The following is a 23,543-nucleotide window of genomic DNA, read 5'->3' on the forward strand; positions in this document are numbered from 1 at the left end:
GGCAAACAAAGGATAAAATAAAAGAATTGCTATGTTATCTTATTGTCGAGCTCTTGCCACTGTATCTCTTTTTAGGCAAACAAAGGATAAAATAAAAGAACTGCTATGTTATGTTATTGGAGCAATATCAAGTTATGGTTCATTTCGGGCTGAATTGAACTGAATATTGGAGACTATAATCGAACTCATTGTGTAAAATTTCAGCCAAATCTAGTAAGAATTGCGTACTTTAGGGGCTGACGAAGTAAAATAGGGAGATCGGTTTATAGGGGAGCTGTATTAAGCTATAAACCGATTCATGTCATATTCGACACGTATGTTAAAGGTCATGAGAGAAGCCGCTGTACAAAATTTCATCCGAATCGGATAATACTTGCGCCCTTTAGAGGCTCAAGAAATCAAGATCCCATATCGGTTTATATGGCAGCTATATCAGGTTATGGACCGATTTGAACTATTCTTAGCACAGTTCTTGAAAGTTATAACAAAACACCTCATGCATAATTTCAGCGAAATCGGTTAATATTTGCGCCCTCTAGTGGCTCAAGAAGTCAAGACCCCAGATCGGTTTATTTGGCAGCTATATCTAGTTATGGACCGATTTGAACCATTATTAATACAGTTGTTGGAAATCATAACAAAACACGTCATGCAATATTTCAGCCAAATCGGATAGGAATTGCTCCCTGTAGAGGCTCAAGAATTCGAGACCCCAGATCGGTTTATATGACAGATATATCAGGTTATGGACCGATTTTCGCCATACTTAGCATAGTTATTGGAAGTCATAATAAAACACCTCATGCAAAATCGGATAATAATTTTATCCTCTAGTGGCTCAAGAAGACAAGACCCCATATCGGTTTATATGGCAGCTATATGAGGTTATGGACCGATTTGAACTATTCTTAACACAGTTGTTGGAAGTCATAACAAATCACGTCGTGCAAAATTTCGGCCAAATCGGACGGGAATTGCGCACTCTAGACGCTCAAGAAGTTAAGACCCCAGATAGGTTTATATGACAGCTATAACAGGTTATGGACTGATTTTAACCATACTCAACACATTTGTTGGAAGTCATAATAAAACACCTCATGCAAAATTTAAGCCAAATCGGATAAGAATTGTGCCCTCCAGTGGCTCAAGAAGTCAAGATCCCCTATCAGTTTATATGCCAACTATATCAAAACGTGGACCGATATAGCCCAATCCCAACCGACCTACACTAATAAGAAGTATTTGTGCAAAATTTCAAAAATTCCTGCAGACAAACAGTACAGAAATAGTTCAGAATTCTTTTCGAACTGTCGGAAGAAAGATCAAAAAAAGAAAACATACAAAAAAGACGGTCAGACTTCGTTCAGAATTCTTTCCAAAATTCGGAATGAACTCGGTAAGATCTTGTCGAAAGACTTTGGAACTTATTCAGATTTGTCTGACCAGGATTTCTGCCTTTAAATTTGCATTCTTCGCATTCGAGTTGCTCACTCGATCTCAATCGTCGCCTTAGCTATTCCATTCCGTTTCGCTATGGTAAACTAAATAATTTGACTATGGTGCGACCTGCTGGTATCTTCAAGCCGCAAGTGCTGTCTCATACTTTATACTCGTACCCATGTCAATGGTGTGACGGTCAAAATCGCCTGACATTTGTGACGATTTTGTTTAGAGTGACATCTAAACTTTTTTTCAAAACGTATTGACCCGAAGAATATGCAGACAGAGGAGACACTGTTAGATAAACTTTACACAAAGAGCTTTATAAGTTTGTTTTTTGTTGTATAAATGTTGTGTACAGAAATTAATTTGACTGACTGTATATGAGCTCTCTCTGCACCCTGCTGAAAGTGTTGCTTTCACTTCATTATCATCATCCCCTGGTATATGACTATCCGCTATTGTGTTATTTTATTTATTATAATATTTTCATTTATTTCGGCTATCCTGAAAATAATAGCGTATCAAAAATCACAAAGAAAAACTTTAAACTTATTTAACAGGCATTGTATGTTTTGAAATCCCTTAAGTTTATTTTTGATATGATAAAAATATCAAAACAAAAATTCTTTGAACAAAGTGTTTATTTGGTAATATTCAAATATTTGTCATTAATTTTATGTTATCACGTTCAATTTATAAATTTTAATTACACTTTAAATGTCAGGTTTATCAGTAGGGTAGTACCTTATTACTCTTAGGTAAACAAGGTGTGTGAGTTAAGCAATCGATCATTAAACCATAACGTGCTGTGATTTACACTTTCACTGCGCGAAGTACTTACCCCCATTTATTCAACGCTTAAGGTTCCCACACTTTATTATTTATTATGATGCCTTGTCGCATTCCAGCTCATTCTAGTATTAAAAAGTTCATTCATGAATACCAGCCAGACTGTTTTTTTTTTCATTTAGTTGTTAGAGATAGTACCCACTTGTAGGCACACATTCATTCAAATGAAAAAAAAAAAAAAAAAAACAAAAAATATCCGACACATACTATTCTGGGAATTCTAAATATAATCGGAACATACATTCGACTATAAATCAAAGCAATGAAACCGCGATTGCTTTGTTCTACTTGGCGGCAACAGGTCAGGATGGCCGAGCGGTCTAAGGCGCCAGACTCAAGTGTGAATACTTGTTCTGTTCTAACAGAATTTGTGGTGAGCGTTCTGGTCCTCTCTGAGGGCGTGGGTTCAAATCCCACTCCTGACAAAACTTTATTTTTAATTTTAGTCAATTATCAATTATAAATAAAATTGAGTCTTACATCTTATTTGCATTTGGGAATTTCAACTTATCGCAAACTCTTTTATGTCTCAAAAATAAAAAGAAGTTTATGTTAAAAGTATGTTCTAAAATATATATTTATATTTTACTTTCAGGTAAACAAATAATTTTGTAACATAAAGCCATACATAGTAAGTACGAGTAATTTAATTTTGTTAAGCTGAAGTTTGTTCTGAATTTCTTATTTTTAATTAATTAAAAAGTAATCGAATGCAAGAATTCTAAAATCTCCTTTTTTATAAATTTTACATCATTAATGAGCTTTAAAATTACGAAATCCATGACACTATGCCGCAATAGGTCAGGATGGCCGAGCGGTCTAAGGCGCCAGACTCAAGTGTGAAAACTTGTTCTGTTTAAACAGAATTCGTGGAAAGTGAGCGTTCTGGTCCTCTCTGAGGGCGTGGGTTCAAATCCCACTTCTGACAAAAATCTTTTTATGATTAATATTTGAAAATTCCATTTATAAAGATTGTGCAGCTACTACCAGCAACATTTCATTTAAACGTTTATTAAAAAAGGTATTATGTATTGAATATTGATTCAGTATTAATAACTGTAAGATGACACACGTTTATTGTGTGTCAGGATGGCCGAGCGGTCTAAGGCGCCAGACTCAAGTGTGATAGCTTGCTCTATTCAAATAGAGTTCGTAAAGATGAGCGTTCTGGTCCTCTCTGAGGGCGTGGGTTCAAATCCCACTTCTGACAAAATGCTTTTTATAGATGTTATAAAATATAAGAAGAGATCAAATTCATAAAATGAAAATGTAAATATAAAATAAAAATATAGAAAATAGCAATAGAAGCATTTATCCAAGAAAAGAAAGCTAAAGGCGAGAACCACAACTTTTCTTCCTATTCTACGTGACTTAAAATGTCAAACTAAACAAGCAAGGAGAGCCAAAAGTGTAGTGGTTGTGACTATATAATCCCCTTTGCCTGGGACGTAGCCATGGTGGAGGGGGGGGGGGGGACCCTCGGACCCGAGCCACACCCAAAATGATTTTGTCTAAAGAAAAAATTTAAATCACAATTATTCTTAAAAAAACAGTAAAATTTTTTAAAATGATAAAATTTCATATTTATAATATTTTATAGAAACAAAATTTTGCTGAGGCCAGTGCCGCCTTAAAATTATATTTCTTAAGGGCGAAATTGCAATGAAATTCTAAGTAAAAACATTTTAATGAAATTTTTCTAAAGACAAAATTTAAGCGTAATATTCTCTTACGATAAAACTTCAGAACGGGCCGAATACTCTTCGAAATTATTTTTCGAAGACAAAATTTTAAGTAAATTTTTTCTAAAGACAAAATTTGTATAAAAAAAATTTCCATTAAATTTTTTCTAAATACAAATTTTCAATGTTTTTTTTTTTTTTTTTTTTTTTTTTTTTTTTGTAAGGACTAAATTTCAGCGAAAAACTCTCTAAAGACAACCTAACTTTAAGATTATTTTTTAGAGCTTAAATTTCAATAAAATTTTTTTCCTCGAATTTTTTCTATGCCCGAGTAAAAAAAATTTATATGGTCAGATCCAGATATTTCTGGGATAAGATAAAGTTGGATCTAAATAGATCCTATTGGATCTGCCATATCCAAATGTATATCATTATATATGATGCTGGTAGGATATATAATTGGATATGGGACCATATATAATTATATCCACTATATATAATTATATCCAAAGATATATGCTATAAATAACTATATTTGGCTTTGGATATAAGTATATCTGGTCTTAAATATAATTATATCTTGGGAAAGATATGTATATTTTGCGCTACAAATAACTGAATTTTGTTCTTTCAGTGTTTCAAAGTAAAAATGCTTCAATTTTATTTGAAATTATATAGCAAATAATATATTTATCTATCTACAAATCTTCTATATATATTAAAAATAAATTTGTGTTTGTTTGTTGGTTGTGTTTCGTAAATTTGTGGGTTTGTAAATTTTTTTTTCCGCATAGACTCTAAAACGGCTGAATCGATTTCTTCGAGATTGTGAGGAGTGGTCCGGAAGGAGCAATAGGCAATACCCCAAAAGTACCACCCAAAAATAAAAGTGGACCGATCGGGGCAATATGGGACTTAAATGAAAGTTTTTCGGGAGTAGAACACAAATTTAGTATACAAATTTGGGTCCAAGTACCTAGGGAGCAGCGCTGCCGTTGGAAATTTTCAAATAGTGGCACAAAAAGTGTCATTTGTAAAAAAAGTGGCACATTTTTTCGTTTTTATTAAAAAAACAAACAAACAAACAAAAAAGCTAGGAAAGAGCTAGTGATGATGGAATCATCATCATCGGAGAGCTACGATGAACCCAACACCGTTCCTTTGAATTTGTTAAGGAGGGAAGATGCTGCCATGGGATTGAGCGGGTCTAGCTGGGCAGTTAAACAAGTGAAGCACAGTGGGATTAGAAAAACATAGTGCAAATTAGTATGTCAATTGTGAACGGATACAGATGTATTCAATGATAACAAAGTGTTCGTAGCCGTCACATGACCAAATAAAAAGCTCCCTAGGCCTAACATCAGTGGTCGTAGCAATTTATCTAGCCACAATATCCAAAAGCATAAGATGGTTAGGTATCTTTGTCAGCACAACAAGTGGACTTTTGTATACGGTGATGGCATGTAAAGCAGTTGTAGTCCTATGCAGCCCTCGAAATTCATGTTGATGGTCGGTGAATGGAAATTGTCCAACGAGAGGAGCGGGAGGAGTAGTCCCTCACGCGTCTTGGCTACTGATGAGAGATGGGAGATCGGTATGTACTACTCCCCCTTGCTAGTGTCCTTTTCAAGTTTCAGTAGCGGGATCAGACTGCCCATCTTCCAAACATCGGGTACTATAAAAGTGTTCAGATAGGTTGAGGACAGTTGTAAGGTAATCGACTCCAGGCAGATCCAGATTCTTTAGCATCAGTGTAGAGATTCTGTTTGGGACCAGCGCCTTGCGCGACTTGGCGCCACGAATGGCATTCGTAGCTTCGTGCATGGTTGTTGCAATCCATTGATTGCACGGTTTTTTGTGATGTCTTTCCAGCAGCATGGAAAACACCGATATACGAATGGCTCACCTTTTAGCCTTTTCACTCTCGGTTCAACAAATTGACGTTTATCTAAGGAAAGTACCTCATACGTATTGCCAGCATTTTTTATTAAAAAAAATTGTTTTCCAAAAAAACCAAAACAAAAATCAGCTGTTTTTCTGCAAATTTTCACTGGAAGTCGTTCGAGTACTTTTGCTTGCAAATTTTTTAAAGAGAGTAAAATGGCTCTTACTCTATTGCAAATTTGTATGGCAAATTTTTACTGGAAAAGTACGCGAAAAGACCTATTTATATGCAATTTGTTGGACGACAAACAATAGATAATCGCTACATAGTTTTTTTTTTAACAAGTAGATGGAAAAGTGGCGCAAAAATGTTAAAAGTATGGCATTTAGTATCAAAAAAATAAAGTGACACACAAGTGGCATCGTCCAAAAAAAGCGTCAAATTTTATACTAAAGTGGCACAACGGTAACGCTACTAGGGGGCTGCCCCGGCCCCAAAATCCCTTCAAATAGGCATATTGGACGATAATGACAATATGGGACTCGAATGAAAGGTATTCCGGAGTAGATTACGAATATGGTCAGGAAGGAGGAATAGGCTATATGATTTTTTGATATTGGAAGGAGGCGGACCCTTTCCCATTACACCAAAAACACCACCCAAAATCAAGGTTCACCGTTCATCGTATTAAAAGTTGGTCCAAGGAACCCACTCCAACCCCAAAGGTTCCCTAAACAAACATATTGGACGTACACATCAATATGGGACTCAAATGAAAGGTATTCGGGAGAAGATAACGAATATGACAAAAAATTGATGTCTAAGTATTTGCGGGTCGCCCCACACCCCAAAAGCCCCCAAATGGGAATTTTACTTTATCATACTTATATAAAACTCAAATTAAAAGTATTTGGGAGCTGATTACGAATATGAAATTAAACTTTATGTCCAAGAATCTAGGTAGTGCTTTGCCTCCTTAAATTGCCTCCAATAGGTTATTTGACCAATTAAAACTTAAAACAGATGGGGTGTGGCACACAACCCTCCTATAGGTTGCCACCACCAAACGGCTGTATACACCAACCATGAATATGGGGTGAAATTAAAGTTATAAGGTTTTTACACCTCGAAATATTGATCAAGGACCCCATAATGTGTATATGTTCTTGGTCGTCTCGAAATTCTGATTCGAACTTGCCATGTCCGCCCGCCCGTCCGTCTGTCGAAATCACGATAGCGGTCGAACGCGTAGAACTAGCCGATTGACATTTTGCAGAGATACTTTATATTGATGTAGGTCGTTGGGGATTGCAAATGGGCTATATCGGTTTAGATTTGGATATAGATTCCATATAAACCGAACTCCCGATTTGACTTCTTGAGCCCACGGAAGCCGCAATTTTCATCCGGTTTGGCTGAAATTTTGCATATAGTATTCTGTTATGACTCAATACGGTCCAATTCGGTCTACAACTACATATAGCTCCCATATTTTAGCAGAATCCATGGTGGTGGGTTCCCAAGATTCAGCCCGGCCGAACTTGTTTTTGCTTATATATCTAGAGGACCAACTCAACCCAAAACAGTCGGTCATTCATAATTATTCAAATAATCATTATGTGTGTATTATTCAAATAATTATTATTTGGGGCGATGCGCTGCTGGACAATACTTTTTTGTTCAAAAATTGTTCATGGTTTAATTATTAGGAACTGTCGCCACCGCACCAAGTATATAGACTGGCAAATTAGTCGAATCGTTTTTCAAATCATATTGCCATATTAGGGAGAAAACATACTTACAACCAGAAAAGTGGCACAAAAAAAAAAACTAGGAGAAACCAAAGCATACAATAAACCTCCTGCTTTTTACATAAATAACATACAAAACTTGTTTAAATTGGTCCAAAATTTGGAACAATATTTTTCATAAAAAACAAAATAAAACGTGTATAACAAAAACAAACAATTCAGTTCTTATCCAAGGCGAATTAAAAAATGTGGTATCACGCAAACAGCTGTTAATGGGTTTGACAGTATTAAGATGTCAAACTTTTGTTTGCATTCTCTTTGTTGTTATGTTCTTTCTCGCATATTCGCTTCTCATGTACGCCCTCGTATACACACACGCACACAAATTTCTTTGTGTGTGTTAGCAAGACGTCAATCAGCTTGATGAAAAGATGGCGGATTGCACCATATGATTTGTTGTTGTTGTACAAATGAGACCGCCTTTAATTGTCTCGCTATGATCCGAATCATAGATTCCCATCACCCTAAATCAATCCTAGGGGTTCAGTCAAGACTTTTTGTAACCAAAAAGCCAAATTCAAATTTGGACGGACGAAAGGTCTTCGCAAAATCGATCTACGATCTACAGTACATGTAATTGTAGGTTTTAGAATACATGCTTTGACGAGTTGAGGCGGTGGGTATTTAAATACTTAAGTGATATATTTCACAAACATAAACAACTTATTTTTCGTCCAGTTTCTCTTGTTGAGCTCAAAAATTTAAAATTTTTCGTAAAATTTAATATTTATATGCGATTTGTTGGACGACAAACAATAGATAATCGCTGCATAGTTGTATTTTTGAACAAATGGCACAAAGAGATGGAAAAGTGGCTCAAAAATGTTAAAAGTATGGCATTTAGTATCAAAATATAAAAGCGACTCACAAGTGGCATCGTCCAAAAAAGTGGCAAATTTGATACCAAAGAGGCACAACAGTAACGCTGGTTACAACTGTTAAAGGCTGAAGCTGATTATTCAAAGACCTGTTGAACTTTGAACGGTGAACTTAAATTTGATGATGAATCTTATTCAATTCACAGATATTCTCAATGATGATATCTTCGGCGAATTCATTTGGGAAAAATAATAGGGAAACTCATTAAAAAATTAATATTTCTTATGAATTATCTTCTATTTGTAACTCGAAATCTGAAGCGTGTAAATCTGCAACAATAACTAAAGATATTACAAATTGGGTGGAAATAGATATTATTTGGGTCAAAAATAGGTTGTTTAACAATAAAAAACTCAAAATGAGTTCCAAAACTAATTGGTGCTGATGAGAGAGGAATTACTTTAAAATTGGAGAATGAAGAAAAATCTGCGTGAAATTGTTAGGAGTATCAGAAGAAGCCACTTTTCTATCCAATATGCCAATAAACATTTCCTATCCATCGGTTCGGTATTCCCCAAGCCTCCCAACTTGGTGCCCATATAAGCCGACCGATCGGAAAAGTGACCTATATTTGCTTCCGTATAAGAAAATCATTGAATTATTGCATCCAAAATCAGCGAAAATAAAAGAGAATCCTGTGGCAAAAACCTACATTATGATATAATAAGGAAGATATAAAGAAGAAGTAGCTATCACAGCTGTGTAGCGCATAAGTAGCGGTTTACATCAGACATCGGACGAAAAAAAACCAATGGACTTTGCTAATGAATTTTTAAAAAGAAGGTCCTTTTTCCTGACGAAAGCATGTTTTCCTAATTTGGCTTACAAGGGAAAAAGTTTGTTTTGCTTTATAATGGAAATCCGTATTCCACAGATTAAAAACAGACTATTATAGCAGCACGAGGAGTAGGGAAAACGTTTATAGAATCCACAATGAAACAGTATCGTATGGTTATCGATATCAATTGAACTCCAAATATCAACTGAACTCCGGGATTCATTGGAGCGTAAAATTCGCACACATAAAATATCATCAAAGAATATGCTAAAAACTGTTATATTGTAGAAATCGTCTAAAACTAGCGAAGAAGAAACATTCATAGCCAAAATGAATTAGAAACCTCACAAGTTACTAAAAACTGTGTTTAATATTAAAACTTTTAACATAAACATACATGCGGTCAGTTTGTACGAGTATGTTTTCTGGCTTGTGTAGAATCTTCAAAATAGGTATAACTACGTCATTTCACACAAAAAGCAGTCTTTCTCTATTAATTTCTGTAGTATTTCTCTATTATAATGTTTTTTAAATTACGTTTTGAATTGTAGTTATTTCCAGTACTTAGGCTTATCTCAAACTTAAATAAAAATTCCCTAACACATTTCCTGTATACTTCATTTCCTTCATCTACTATTGCAGTTTCTTTAATAGACATTTTTTCTCAAATATATTTAGAAATTATCTTCGCTTTAAGAAATCAAATAGCAGATTACTTTAATGGCCGAAAATTGATGGACGATGATGATTAAAATTGGAATTAAGTAAAGATAAATCTGCTATTTAAAAAGAAAGGCAACAAAATGATTAAAGAAAATTGATGAAACCTCATTTCATTTTACCACTATCAGTAGCTATAGGAGCCATTTAAGAAATTTCAATTAAAAAATAAATGTTTAAAATGAAAAGAAGTAGCGAATTGTTTTGAACCTTTCACCTATAAAGTTTCGTTTTACTAATTTTACGCTCAAACTAAAGCCCAAGCATTTAAGGTCTTAAGAAGTGAAATCAAACAAAAAAAATAAAAATATTTATAAAGGAGTTTTATCAGATAATGGTTCTATACCATTCCGCACGTAGTTCGTCAATTTCAGAGCAGCAGGCTTACTGATGAAAAATTTGTTGTTTGCTGAAAATGGCTGCTGCTTAATTATAAAGAGTATGTTAGATGAAAAAATAAAATACAAATGTAAATGTGTGACTCAGCGGATGTTTATAATCACCATAATCGTTTTCTTTAAATTTAGAATTGCCATGCCAGTCATATACACATTAATAGAGTAATAACTAAAATACGAGCTAGCTCAGCCACATCTCGAAATGTATACCAATGGATGGATCAGGTAGCTTACAGTAATATTCCATAAGTTAAAAGCATGTCTCCCAACAAAATTTCTAAAAAATGCCTGAAGTTATCAAAACAAGTAACAGGAACATACAATTTTTTTCTTCAGCAGACTTATGTTGAAGCGGCAGTACGAAATGTTTGCTAATACAGCAGCCCAATGTTTGCTTAGACAGCAGTGATGTCGGCTTTCCTATTTTCATCAGACAAAAACTGCTGTTTTGGCAAACACTTTTTCTGATTTGAATAACAAATTTGGTTGAGTGTAGAAAGCTTTTTCATTCAACTAGCTTCACCCAGAGAAATTTGTTAGCAAAAATATCTAAAATGTTTGTGTGCAGTAGTTCTGATATTATAGCAGTATTTTTCCACTTTCAGAACAGCAGACTTACTGCTGAAAAGTCTGTTGTTTGCTGAAAATGACTGCTGCTTAATTACGAAAGGAATGTTAGAAGAAAAAATAAAATACTAATATAAATGTGTGTCTCAGTGGATGTTTATAATCACCACTGAATGTCTACTTTCCATAATCTTTTTTGTTTAAATTTAGATACAAAAGACTATGCCAGTCATGCACACATTATTAGAGCAATAACAAAAAATGTGAGCGAGCTCAGCCACAGTTCGAAGTGTAAACCAATGGATGGATCTGACAGTAATATTCCATAAACTCATCTCTTCCACAAAAATTTGCAAAAAAATTCTAAAAAATGCCCAAAGTATTCAAAACAAGTAACAGGTAAACATAAATTTTGCATACAATTTTTTTCAGCAGTTTTTTGTACTTAAAACAGCAGATTTTGTATGCTGATTTATCTGCACATTAAAAAAAATCATTTTGTTCTTGTTCAAAAAATCTTTTGATTACAACAATAGGAAAAGCAAAAAAAAAGACTTAAAAAATTTTCATTGAAATTTTAAAAAATAAAAATGTGTTTAAAAAATTATTAAAAAAAACTGGGACAAGGTCTTTAGAGATTTTTTTTGCCAAAATTTAGTCTATTGAGAAAAAAATCATTAAATTTAAGTTTTCAGAAGAAGAAGTTTTATTGAAATCTTATCATTCGAGCCCGGAAGCTCCCCCTGGCTACGTCCCAGGTATATACAGACCTAAGATCTAAGACGATCTAGCCATAACCTTTCGTCTGTCTATTCAACTGTTTCTTTTTTTGTCCATAGTCATTCGAAATCCATTCGAAAATGGGCTACATGGGACTTTTTCTTCATATAGACCGATCTCCCGACTAAGGGTCTAAGAACCATAAAAGCCGCACTTATTACCCAAGTTAGCTGAAATTTGGCACAATGATTTGTGCTAAGATCGATCCATATCTTAATATAGCTCCCTTATAGACCGATCACCCGATGAAGGGCTCAAATCTGTCCATATCTCAATATATTCCCTTATACATCGAACACCCGATTTAGGGTTTTAGACTCCTACATTTAATTCCCCATTTAGCTGAAATTTAACACATTGAGCTGTGCTAGACCCTTTGACGTCTTTGCCGAGTATGGATTAGATCGATTGATGGTCTGAAATTAAGTGTAGTGAGCTATGTTTAAGCCCTACACATCCTTCCCGAATATGGTGCAGACAGCCAGTTGTACGAACCGGATTGACCCGATGGATTCTTCATTGCTACAAAATGATGGAGATTCGTTAAGCCTAGCCTTAACATAAAGCGTAGTGCAATCAACGCTTGCACATTAACTCACATGTCAAACTCAGACAGATCGTTTAGTGGTAACACTCCATAATCTGCCCAAATATTAAAGTTTTTGGGCAGATATGCAAATATATTTATGCAATTAAAGTGAAATATGTGCAAACAAATCAATGACATTTTTTTCTACTGTTTTTGAACGACAAGGAATATGTATTTGCAAAGAACTCGGAACCCTAGTAATAACGTTTTTTTAAGATGCTTAACGTTTGGAGCATTCATAAGCAAACAAGTAAAAAGGCGTTAAGTTCGGACGGGCCGAACTTTGGATACCCACCACCTCGGGTATATATGTAAACCACCTTTCGTCCCCCATAGAAGCTATATTGGAATGTGGTCCGAGGACCAAATTCGGTACGGACATTGAGTGGTCTAATGAGTACAATTCTCTGTTAAATTTTTTAGAACAAAATATTGGTCTTTTTGGCTGCTATATTCAAATAAGGACTGAACCATATACGACACGAATGTCGAAAAGTCAAACATAGGTCACTGTGTCGGCGACATCGGAAAAAAATGCGCCTTTTATGGGCCCAAAACCTTAAATCTAGAGATCGGTGTATAAGGCAGCTATATCAAAATCTGGCAAGAGCCCTAACACAACTCACTGTCCCAAATTTCAGCGAAATCGGACAATATATGCGTCTTTTATGGGCTTAAGACCTTAAATCGGCGGATCGGTCTATATGGCAGCAATATCCAAATCTGAACCGATCTGGGCCAAATTGAAAATGGATGTCGAAGAGCCTAATATAACTCACTGTCCCAAATTTCAGCAAAATCGGATAGTAAATGTGGCTTTTATGGGCCTTCGACCTTAAATCGGCGGATCGGTTTATATGGGGCTATATCAAGATATAGTTCGATATAGTCTATCTTCGAACTTAACCTGCTTATGGACAAAAAAGAATCTGTGCAAAGTTTCAGCTCAATATCTCTATTTTTAAAGACTGTAGCGTGATTTCCACGGACAGACTGAGGGATATGGCTAAATCGTATTAGATTTTTACGACGATCAAGAATATATACTTTATGGGGTCGGAGATGGGTATTACGATATGTTGCAAACGGAATGACAAAATGAATATACCCACTTCTGCCAATAGTTTGCAGCTCGAATAAACCGCCATGTAATGTAAGAAAATTAATGGGAAAAAGTCAACACGTTTCTTGTACAATGCAACACTGTTTGTCGTTTCGGTGACTGTTTTGTATTTTTTACAACATATGTAGTGCCTTGTATCAATTAATGTCTTTTTCTATTCTAGTATTTATAAGACATTGTTATTTTGTCGTAAGATTTGCTGTTTTCTTTGTTCGTCAGCCGTTTGGTTCACACACGTTATTAAATAATCTTACTCACCGCAAGCCGGTAGCAGTTGGTCGTTTTACTCACTGTCATCTTTATGTCCGTCCGTTTTATGTTGATGGCTATATACACTAGGAAAATAATAATAGATTAGGAAATTTTGTTTTAAAAAAAATGCGTAATAAAAAAGGGAATACCTACTATGTTTATTTTTAATTTTGCTACAAATTTACGAAGTTTAAACATTATTTCTAAGATTCTACATTGGAACTTCGTTCCATACGAGGTAATGACATAAAAATTAAAAAAAATTTCGCTAACATAAATTCTGTAAATTGTATTAAACACAGGTAAAATCAAATTTGATGAGTGTACATTTTCTTCCCTCTTTGTCTACCGATAGTTAGGAAATCTGACAAACCCCATATAATAATAATTACAACAATTTTATGTTATATACGTACATATATCTTTGGAAACATTATTATTACAGAATATATGAACATTTATGTATGAAGTCAAGTCAAAAAAAGAAATATAAGAAAACGTAATATGATACACATGTGTAATGGCTTTTTCTTCATGATGACATTAATATGGCACTGGAGAATTAAAAGCAAACAGAAATATCGTGTGTTACCGTTGTGACAGAAGCAATGGTTAGATGGAACTAATGTTAAAAGCTATTAAAAACAAATTATCACAACACCACAAGCTGATCTAATGTTGGTACAAGTAATTGTTGATAATTTGAAGTAATAATAACAATAATTCTGATAATTAATCAAAGCTGGAAAAAAATTTATTTCCAGTACTTTTTAACTTACGCACTGTCATCTTTCTAAATACAAAATTACGCTATATTCGTTGAAAATAAAAATATTGATATTAGTATTAAAACTTGGTACAGACAGTTATAACATACCCACCATCATCGTATGGGATGGTTAATAATCTAGCATAGTAATACTGATTTGAACCTTTGAGCAGAGCAGACGTATTGTTATTTCGATCCGCAGGAACATTCTAAACAAATTTTAAGTCACTCAAGGAAAGCACGATAGTTTTATCCATTAGACGGTTGATGTTCTGGGTCTGGATTCCCACAGATCCTGAATCCATACTTGGGAGGATTTCAATCTTTCAACCACCGACTGGAGGATTCGTAGATTGGATGAAGCTGATGGCGACCGGAGTCATGCAGTATTCGTACTCCGACTCCGGCTGTCCAACTGCATACCTCAACAAGTCTCATGGAGTTGTATCCTACGGATTCAACAAGTTAAGACTGAAGGTGTATAGAAGCGGTATGGTTGGGAAATCAGAAAGTGATTCAGCAGTTGTTGCTGAACATTTTTCTGAGGAACTATCGACCACATCTCTTAAGTCGGGCTGATTGCAGGAGACTTGAAATTCCCCTGTGACGATCAAAACAGGTGGGAAATACGGCGAGACGGGGCCCGACAAGCCCGTTATGGACTGGGCTCAAGGTGTGCGCCAGCGGGCAGGGACGCAACTGAAAAGGTACTTCGACAGCAGCATCAATGAAGCAATCGTCCACACCGCAAGTGTTCAGTGTCCTCTGGAAGAGTGATTTCACTGCTTTCTCATCGAATCTTGTGAGGATGAACTCCTGACGGACTTAGAAGATTAGGCTTACGCAACAGTGGTGAAAATTCTGAATCTTGACTATGGTCCGGTTTGTGCAGATAAATCTCCGTCATTATAAGGCCGCTTCGGCGGCACTAAAGGTTCTTCTGTTGGCAGGAGGATTTGACATAGTTCTTGTTCAGGAACCATGTTTTTGCGGAGGAATGGTTCGTGGACTAAGACTTCCTGAATCTATACTACTAAGGGTTACGGGGAATGGGAGACACAGGTCCTGTATTCTTGCAAAAACTAGTCGAAGTATTTTCTTTCTTTCGTCGCTGAGTACTGAAGGCTCGTATTAGCCAGCCTTGAAATTAATAAGTCTCATTACACGGTAGCTTCCCTATAAATGGCACACAATTCAGAGATGCCGCTTAAAGCCTTAAGTTGCATGTTAAAGCCGCTTCTGCAGGGAAAAGGAGTTTCATTGTAGAAAGTGATGCTAATGCACAGTTCGGATATTAACGAAAGAAGTAAGATGCTTATCGAATATATAAGAAGTTGCAATCTGGCAATTTTTAATAAAGGAAATGAACCGAACTTTATTACCAGGAACAGGCAGGAGGTACTAGATTTTACCTTTGTGCCGGAAGATAAAAGTGAAAGAATATTCGACTGGGAAGTATTGGATGACAACAGATTCTCTGATCATCGTTATATCAGTTTAAGAAGAAAGGAGGATTGAGGCAAATTTCGGCACACATTCTGCGCGACTATCCCTTTTATACCGGAGAAGAAAATGCAAAACTGCGGAGGACATAGAAATAATGGTCAAACGGATCACGATGATCCTAAATATTTCGCTTGTGTCATGTCCTAGTGCCAAGCCAAGGGGCAAACAGCAAGCCCCCATTGGTGGACTCCAGATCTGGTTGGTTAAGGAAGGGCTGCAGAAAACTCTTCAACATGGCAGAAGCCACAAGGGCACCAGACGTTTAGGACATCTAAAAGGCTGAGCAGGAAAAAAGGGCAAGCTGAGTATGGCTCTGCATTTCCGAAGAGGATACATCTGAGGCCTCTAGGCTAAGGAAGATCCTTTCCTCGAGACTTACATACTAAAATTGGCTTTGACAGAACATTTGCCACGATCTTCTGCGCTAATTCTTCTAAATTTTCTGACACCAAGTCCCGAGGGCTTTTAGTCGTCCCGGCTTGCGTGTACCACCGTGATCGCCTTCAAAAGACTTCTTTGCTGGAACTTTTTCATCCGTTCTGACACCATGACCTAGCCAACGTAACCGTTGTATATTGTTACGTTTAACTATGCTATCGTCGTCATACAGCTCGTGGGTCATACGACGCCTATATTCTCCATTAGCGTAAACTAGTCCATATATATGTTACAAAAGATTTTTCTCTCAAACACTCCAAGTACTGTCTTATCTACTTTCGCAAGTACCCATGCTTTGGAGCCATACACGAGCACGGGTAGTATCAGCGTCTTGTATCGTGTGATTTTCACCTGTCGAGAGAGTTGGCCTTTCTCCTCAGCTGTTTGCTCAATCCAAAGTAGCATCTGTTTGCCAATATTATCCTTCGTGTTATTTCAAAACTGGTGTCATTTGTTTCGGTTACGGCGGTGCCGGGGAAGATAAAGTTGTTGACCATCTCAAAGTTGTAGTTCCCAACTTTTTTCATTTTCTTTATCTGCTCGATTTTACAGGACTTTGTGGAAGTCGATATCACTCACTTTGTCTTATCTCCATTTACTGCCAAACCCATTTTCGTTGATTCTCTTTCGATACTTTAAAAGGCTACAATTGCCTCTTCCGGTGAGTGACCCATAATATCGATGTCGTCGGCATAGGCGACAAGTGTTCCATGCCTATTCACACCTGCATATCGTATATTCTTCTTCAGCAGGAAAGAAATTTGGTTATTTTGTCATAAAAAAGTAATACAAGTTATGAATAAAATAAAAAAATAAACATTTTTTGTCAGGAGTGGGATTTGAACCCACGCCCTCAGGGAGGACCAGAATGCTCATAATTTCAAATTCTGTTGTACAGAACAAGTATTTACACTTGAGTCTGGCGCCTTAGACCGCTCGGCCATCCTGACGTCTGTAGACAATGTCACTTCTTCTCACCATTCATCAGGGTTTGAGGTGTGTTCACTCACCGCTGTGATTCTTTTTGGCCAACCCTCAACAATTTCCAATTGATTCGTGTTATCTATTCATACATATTGTATACATTCTAAGTGATTATGCTGTTCAAAATGCAACAAACAATCAAATTCGCATAAAATTTTCATATTCATAAAATATTTTAAAGGGCATGTGTTGTGAATAGTTAATGAAGCAAATGTAAGTATTTATGATTGATTGGCAAGCTGGTGAATAATTTAATGAACAAATGTCTGGCGTTCGATAGATGAATGGGTGGTGAATGCTTTGTGAAAGATGTTCCATTAGAAGAGCAAATGGACTTTGGCATTGCATTGAAATAAATCTCATTTGAATTCCATGAACAACAACTGTGTATTGCGCAAATATTGTTGTCACATTTTCAGTTTTGCCTGGTGCTTGCTGGTATTAGGATTTGAAAAACGATTAATGTCAGCCGATTGGAGCTGCTGCATATTTACTGTCTGTTTGACCTATAAAAGTAGCGAATCCGTTAAAGTAGATTTTCTTCTGACTGTTTTCATGACTATCATCTCTTCTCATCTGTTCTCTCCTTTCATTTCGTTGTTTGTTTATATTTCTCCTTTAGCTTACCATAACTCGTGCTCGTTTAGCTTTGAAAATAGTCTATAAAACAGACTTTTATTGAACATCTTTTGGCTTTTAAAGTTGGCTAAAACCACGCGTCAACCTTATTTGAGTTTAACATACATTGGCCTCTTAAGAAAACAGCAACCACTTTGTTCGTCACTCTTGTCTCGTTCTTTTTGCCATTTCATCTATCGTTTCTTTCTCTATTGATGGCAGATGATTATAACCATCAGACGAAACATAGCCACGAATATAGCCATGACTGGGTGACTAGTGCCACCAACCGTCACATTCATGGTAATGACCATTGCCATGCATGCCACTGCCATATACTGTCTATTTTCCATGGCGGTAGTGCTCCATGTGCCTGCCAACTCCAGCAAAGTCGACAACCCAAGAAGTAAAGTGAAGCCACAGGAAAATGGCCATAAAAATATGTTTTTGTAAATAAGAAGAGGCAAATGAAAAATCTGTTTTTGATTTATATGGGTATTTCAACAGTTTTCAAATACATCTATGGTCGCAAAAAAAAAGGAAACTGGGAAAAAAGAGAAAGCCATTAATATGCACTCGGGTGTGTTTCATTTATTTGATAAGTCATTAATTGAAAATGATGACCACAGAAAACAGGGGACACGCGCAGGTACACGAGAGTCTAGCGCTTTTTTCAAGAGGATTAAGGAAATGAATTACGTTTGCTAAGACAAGTGACATTACACTTTTTGACACCTTTCTGTGGCTAATAGGTGGTAAATTTTTGGGTTTTCTACATATATGTTGAATGCACTATGAAATTATTTTCCACTTTAAACTATTGATGGGTTTCAGAAACTGGTGTTTGTTGATTTCTATCTTTAACACAGGATGGGATTTTAAATGTGGACGCCTCCTAAATATTGGAGGCACGGTTAGGTAAGGTTCTAGACAGACCCTAAAGTTGGTCACCTCGGCATTGCTAAAACTTCATTTGTGGTCCGATCACTATCCGATTTTTCGCTGGATACTGCTCGAAAACCACTACAAAAAAGTCCGCTTAAAGTATTCCTTATCTCTACTGATTTCGGGGATATTCGGCATTTAATTTTTATACCCTACACCACCACTGCAGTACAGGGTATTATAAGTTTGTGCATTTGTTTGCAACGCTTAAAAGGAGAAGCACTGAATCCATTGATAAGTGTACTGATCGACTCAGAATCACTTTCTGATTCGATTTAGCCATGTCCGTCCGTCTGTGAGTCCATCTATTCTTGTAATCACAGTGTTGGTCGTATTTGCTGTCTAATCATCACGAAATTTTGTACATATCACTTTTTTGGCCCAAGGATGAACGCTATTATTTTGGTAAAAATCGGTTCAGATTTAGATATAGCTCCCATATATATGTATCGCCCAATTTCCACTTAAATTGCCGTTGCAGCTGCAATTTTTGTTTTGTTACTAATCTTAACATATCTGCGAGATTTCATCAAAATCGGATATAGCACCCATACATTTTTATCACCGGATTTGCACTCATACGGCCGTAGTAACAACAATTTTCAAACGATCTGTTTGAAAGTCGGTTCAGATTTAGATATAGCTCTCATATACATATATATATGTATATTGCCCGAATTTATAATTGTAGGGTAGGTGTAGGGTATTATATAGTCGGCTCCGCGCGACTTTTGCCTTTCCTTACTGGTTTTTTGTTAAAATTTTGGTCAAAATTGGCTTCGTATTTTGCGATTTACGAAGGCATTTGTGTTTCACTCTTCATTTTGATACATGATTAAGGTTGTTCACAAAATACAATGTCTTTTCTGCCGTATGCGTCAACATCCAATAACTCAGTTAAAAGTTATTCAGTTTATAAGTAAAAAAAATAAAGAAGTGGATTTTTAAAATTTGTTGAGAAAAAGAAAGTATTTTCATTTGTTACTCTTTATTGAAAAAGGTTGCTTAAATACCTTAACGTTATCTTTTTCTTTTGGACATTTTGTAGATGAATTTTAAGTGATTTTTAAAAAAGGTAAGTCAACTTGATCAGGTGCAATATGTACGACGTCTGATCAAAAAATAAGCGCTATTTTAAATTTTTTTCAAAAAGTGTTTATCGTCTTATCTTCTTGAAAATAACTGTTGCTTTGATCAGAGATCGTACAACAAAATAGGCAATATTTTTTAATTGGAGAAACCACTCGAGGTCTCAAAAAGCAAATCCCATAGTCCCACTTCAATCTAATGCTTTTTTACTTCATATGTTCCCTAAACATATGCACACAATTTTTTGCACCATACAATTTTTGTAACCGTAAGAGCAAATTTACTTAAAAACGCCGATTACGAAATCATCTTTGCCCAAAATAAGTATTTTTGGAGGTTTTGTAAAAAAATTGAGAGACTTTTTATTCAATAAATGTCGATTTTCGTTAAAAGTGGCTACTGAATACCAAATTCGTTAACTTTGGTAAACAATTTTCGTTAAAATAGTTTATAAAATCCCACTACACTAATTGATTTCATAGACCCCAAGTGGAATTTTTTATAGCAGCAAAAAAGAATTTTGGAAATCGAACCACAAATGAAGATTTGGCAGTCCAAACAAGTTTTCGAAATGCCGAGGTGACTAAGTTTAAAGTCTTGCAAACAGTCGCCGAACCAAAAATTTTAATTTTTATACCCACCACCATAGGATGGGGATATACTAATTTCGTCATTCTGTTTGTAACTCCTCGAAATATTCATCTAAGACCCCATAAAGTACATTTATTCTTGATCGTCATGACATTTTAAGTCGATCTAGCCATGCCCGTCCGTCTGTCTGTCGGCAGCACGCTAACTTTCGAAGGAGTAAAGCTAGCCGCTTGAATTTTGCACAAATGCTTTTTATTAGAGTAGGTCGGTTGGGATTATAAATAGGTTATATCGGTCCGTGTTTTGATATAGCTGCCATATAAACTGAGCCAATAGAGGCTGAAATTAAGCACGAGGTGTTTTATTATGACTTCCAAACAAAATCGGTCTATAATATGATATAGCTGCCATATAAACCGATCTGGGATCTTGGATTCTTGAGCGTCTAGAGGGCGGAATTTCTATCGGATTTGGCTGAAATTTTGCAAATTTTTTAATTATAATCTCGTTAACACATCAGTTCTAACCATTTCAAATTTCAAAGAGATATCTCTACTCGTTCTCAAACTGCAGAGAATTTTTTACTAGTTTTTTTTCGATTCTATCACACAGTGCGATGATTCAATTATTTTCGATTGTTGCAATATAATATACACATTATTTTCGAATATAGCCCTTAAATTGGAATATTTTTTATCTGCTCTTTGACATCATATGTAAGCCTATTTTAATGCAATGCAACCGTGTTAATCAGCACCCAATTAGCGAAAGTTGTTGCGTGAAATCAAAACCAAAGAAAACAGCATTACGTTAACATTCGCACATGCGAAACAAATCCAACTCGCAAATTATTTGTGAAAACCGGAAATTTTTTTCCTTTTTCATTTGTATATCTCCTAATCCAGTAAAGCAGATCGTTAAATTCAAGTTGTTATAAATGATGAAGTTAGCCTTTGCTGTTGCTTATGGCAAGTCCACCAGTAACTGTGTCGTTCAACGTAATAGCCGTTTATAGTTACGATACCAATGTTGCTTAGTTAATTTTCCTTTCTTGGCTCCTTTGTAGAATAATTTGTGAAGTAGAGCATGACCAGAAGGTAGGCGGTGATCTTAATTACAGAGATGACACTATACGCTATGCTTTATTGTGCTTGCTTAAATGTGCAGCTACTACATTGGGGATGTTTATTTGCACAAAATAATGGGCTAATGTTGTGTTACTTTTATGAAAATTGTGTACAACTTTAGTATACATTAGGTTGCATATAATCAAAAATTAGGTTTAGTGATATAAAGATGGTGAAGAAACTTCTCTAAAGCAAAGTTTGGTTATATAAAGGTAGTGGGCGCCTATCATCATCATTTGATCAGATCATAATATTTCCATATTTTTTATTGGGAAACCCAAGGTATGAATTTATACATTTATTTTCTTCTCTTAATAAAACTGTTTCCTTATATTATAATTTCAGTTCTTAGTTGCAATGAATTCATGCCTTACTTAAAATTAAATATATCGCCTAAATTTTTGAAAAATGGTGTAAATGCATAGTTTTAGGAATTTTTTCATATATATTGCATAATGGAAATCATTTTTCGAAGCAATGCTGTACGTTATCTTCCAAGATAAACGTGTTAATTTTCCAAAAAAAGTTTTTGATGTATTATTATAGCTCTCCAAAAGCCGAATTAAAGCATTATCCGCTTGATTCGAATCCTTCTCATATGTTTTATACCCCTCATATCTTGTAGTACAATCATAATTATAGTTTTATGGTGTCATTCTCATGTCATGTCCAGGTACATATCTGAGGTTTTACTTTAATATACAACCAAAACCAGATTTTCCTTATCTATATATACACCCCCTCTGCTCTGTGATTGAATGAAGTTTTGTTCTTTTGCTGTATTCTGCTTTACTTTTTTCCCTCTGCAACTTGTCCAACTTTCCTTTGAGCATGTTTTGGCTTTTAAGTCTTCTAAACGTTTGTCGGTTCTTCATCATACAAAACCATATGACAGCGTCGACGGAAAAGCGTTTTTGGTCTTTTTTTTCTTTTTCCTCCGCATGCTGGCACTTTTATGTTCTTGACAGCTTAACAGTTAATTTAGCTGTCATATGTTTTTCCTGTGGGTCATGCAAAGATACATACCCACCCATGTGCAATGGTATATACACATGTTAAACCTCTCGTGTGTCTTGGATCATTTTGCGATTTCCAAAACCCACATAATAGTGTGGAGGTTGAAACTGCTGGCTGATGTTAAGGTAGTCTTTGAGGAAATGGTCCAAGGTGTCGGTCGAAAACGAGGAAAACTTTTGCACTTGTGTCTTTCTTGTCGTTTGTTTGTTTGTGAGACTTTTTCTTTTATTGGTACGATTTTTTGTTTTTCTTTGTTTTCCTATCCGTTTAATTAGGGACAAACTGGTGACGGTGGGTATAATTTATGTTTTCCACCCTAATACTGTAATGGGTTTGTCAGCTATAATTTGTAACAAAAATATATGTAGCTGAAAAAGACCCAAAATTAAGAGCAAACTAATCCAACAGCCTTGATTCTGGTAATATAATGATTTAATCGTAAGTTGGAATGGACGCCACGTACGCGACGGATTCAGACTAGTCACTGCTACGTCGCCAAAAGTGGTTGAAGTCTTATCACACTTTCTACACCCACCTGTCTCACCACGGCACGCTTTAACCCGCACCCTAACAGACCGGCTGATTTAAAGTGAGCAAGTTAATGATGTCTCGGAATATCCTGTAAGCAAGTCGCATATTTGAGTAAGAATGTGGTTAACTAAAGGCGCGACTAGTGTATTATCTGAAGGCGTTCGAATCGTCT

General features: G+C 35.7%; 1 protein-coding gene and 4 non-coding genes across 7 annotated transcripts in view; 4 read left to right on the forward strand and 1 right to left on the reverse strand.

The window, feature by feature from the left end:
* The window catches only part of LOC131995710 (zinc finger protein 492-like), a 493,860-nt gene that overhangs the window by 96,740 nt on the left and 373,577 nt on the right, over window positions 1–23,543 (forward strand). The window lies entirely within an intron of this gene.
* Window positions 2,594–2,717, forward strand: Trnal-caa (transfer RNA leucine (anticodon CAA)). The gene is made up of 2 exons: window positions 2,594–2,631; window positions 2,673–2,717. It is a non-coding gene; the product is annotated as a tRNA-Leu (tRNA).
* On the forward strand, window positions 3,093–3,220 carry Trnal-caa (transfer RNA leucine (anticodon CAA)). The gene is made up of 2 exons: window positions 3,093–3,130; window positions 3,176–3,220. It is a non-coding gene; the product is annotated as a tRNA-Leu (tRNA).
* Trnal-caa (transfer RNA leucine (anticodon CAA)) lies at window positions 3,376–3,502 on the forward strand. Its single transcript has 2 exons — window positions 3,376–3,413; window positions 3,458–3,502. It is a non-coding gene; the product is annotated as a tRNA-Leu (tRNA).
* Window positions 17,294–17,419, reverse strand: Trnal-caa (transfer RNA leucine (anticodon CAA)). The gene is made up of 2 exons: window positions 17,382–17,419; window positions 17,294–17,338 (listed from the first exon to the last, which is right to left on the reverse strand). It is a non-coding gene; the product is annotated as a tRNA-Leu (tRNA).

The sequence above is a fragment of the Stomoxys calcitrans genome, chromosome 3 (genome assembly GCF_963082655.1).
Source record: "Stomoxys calcitrans chromosome 3, idStoCalc2.1, whole genome shotgun sequence".
Lineage (NCBI taxonomy): Eukaryota > Metazoa > Arthropoda > Insecta > Diptera > Muscidae > Stomoxys > Stomoxys calcitrans.